The sequence below is a fragment of the Chlorocebus sabaeus genome, chromosome 17, assembly GCF_047675955.1.
Source record: "Chlorocebus sabaeus isolate Y175 chromosome 17, mChlSab1.0.hap1, whole genome shotgun sequence".
NCBI classification, from domain to species: Eukaryota; Metazoa; Chordata; class Mammalia; order Primates; family Cercopithecidae; genus Chlorocebus; species Chlorocebus sabaeus.
This window is the reverse complement of record NC_132920.1, coordinates 28,204,309-28,206,438: the sequence shown is the minus strand read 5'-3', so window position 1 is coordinate 28,206,438 and position 2,130 is coordinate 28,204,309. Positions and strand designations below refer to the sequence as shown.

The following is a 2,130-nucleotide window of genomic DNA, read 5'->3' as shown; positions in this document are numbered from 1 at the left end:
TATTGTATAGCTTTCTGTAATGCTCTTTATTGGATTAATAGAAAAATCCCTTGACACTGTAAACTGGCGAATACGTTTCCCCGTGTATTCGTATGTCTTCAAAAGAGACTGAGGAAATGAAGTATCTCTCGAGTTGGCATATTTTTTGAAGACAGCAGTTAACATTCAATAAACTCATTTTGTCAAAGTAAAATGAGATAGATTCACTTTTAAATAGCGCTTCCGCGTGGCTCTATGGCTTAGCTGGTTAAAGCGCCTGTCTCGTAAACAGGAGATCCTGGGTTCGACTCCCAGTGGGGCCTGATGTTTTTCCCGAGAAAATCAGCTGTTTCTGAAAACTGTTTTCTTGATGAGGAAAGAAATTGTCAAACAGCAGTAGAACACAATTGGATAAATTCCAAGTTCTTTAACTGCATCCTGCTCAGATTCCTTACTTTTAAGAAGTAAATGCTTAGGAAGAAGACAACGCAAATGCAAAGCACTGCCAAAGAATAACGCATGTGACCCACCTCTATCAATTTCATATGTCTTGCTTTAAACTGTGGTAAAATGTTTTTGAGCACTTACAACGTGTTACAGTTTAAAGCATGTAGATAACTGTTGTAGGTTTGCAGGTAAATAAAATCTTTCTAGATTCTAAAAATCTCCAGCTCTATAAGATAAGAAATTAATGAGCAACGAACCCATTAGTAGATAGAAACAAAAATTAGGACATTTGCAGGAGCATGCTTGCCCTTTTTTTTTTTTTTTTTTTTTTTTTTGAGATGGAGTCTCACTCTGTCGCCCAGGCTCCAGTGCAGTAGATATTCTCATGCCTCAGCCTCCAGAGTTGCTGGGATGACAGGCGTGTGCCACCATACCCAGCTAATTTTTGTATTTTTATTAGAGACGAGGTTTCACCATGTTGGCCAGGCTGGTCTCCGGTTCCTGCCTCAAGTGATCCGCCTGCCTCGGCTTCCCAAAGTGCTGGGATTACAGGCGTGAGCCACTGCGTTTGGCCTGTTTTTTACTTTTTAATGAGAAATATTTTTACAATGTGGCTACTATGTTACTCTAAGCATCGTAAGTAGCAAGGTAAAATAATTGGAAAATGGTCCCTTATGTCTGGACCTCACTGCTGTACATTTTGATTGGGACCTTGTTGAATTAGGTCACATCGCCTATATTCAAACCTCAGCTGCTCCACTTGATGCCTAAGGGACCTTTAGCAAATTGCTCTAGCTCCGTGAGCATCACTTTCCTCACATGTGGAACTGAAATAGTAATAAGCCTATCTAATATGGTTGATGGGAGGGCTTGTTGAGTAAGTACACACAACATAGTTTAGAAGGATATTTGGCACCTAAACAAGCAATAAATTTCACTATATTGCTGTGTTTTTTTTAAATCATTTTTCTTATTTATTGAACAATTAGGGCAGAGTGTTTCATCCTTTTACTCTGAAACTGCCTTTGCAAAACTACAGCAGTGAGAGAAATCTGAGATGGCTGTGGCTGACTCCATCTTGCTTCTAGCCTCACAGGCTGGCTGCCTTTGCTCATTTCTGGGCATGGACCAAGTTAACTGTGGAGTCCTAATTAGGGAAAAGGAGTCAGGCTGGCAGGACCAAGGGAAAGCAAGAACAGAAAGCAGATAAGCTATAAGTCTGCCTTTCTTCATGGTCCAGGACACATAGCCCTCTTGTACAAACAACCCACAATCTTCCTGTGCTCAACCATCACCACACACCTGCAAGGTAGCTCATTTCAACTTTGGCATTATCAGTACTGCACAAAGTCCTTTTCAGTTTACAGCATAAACACTATTCTATAAAATCTCCAGCAAGCCTTTGTTTCTTTGCAGTCAGCTTCTCTCATGCTGATTTGGCCACTGCTTTCTTGCAATCTATTTTCATACTTTCTCTAATAAATCGCCTTTCTAGGGTCTTTGCAGAAGTAATCAAGTTATGATGAGGTCATTCTGGATTAGGGTGACTTGGATCTTTATTCGAAGAAACAGAGGGAGGTTTGGACACAGAGACACAGACATACTGGGAAGACGGCCCTGTGAAGATGGAGGCAGAGATTGCAGTTACTAGCCACAAGCCAAGGAATGACACTGCCATTGCAAAATTATAACTGAGAAAATTAT

The 2,130-nt window shown here is 40.6% G+C and overlaps 1 non-coding gene across 1 annotated transcript; it reads left to right on the top strand.

Annotated features, from left to right (window-relative positions):
- The first annotated feature begins 228 nt into the window (after positions 1-228).
- Positions 229-302, top strand: TRNAT-CGU (transfer RNA threonine (anticodon CGU)). The gene has a single exon. It is a non-coding gene; the product is annotated as a tRNA-Thr (tRNA).
- Positions 303-2,130: the final 1,828 nt, after the last annotated feature.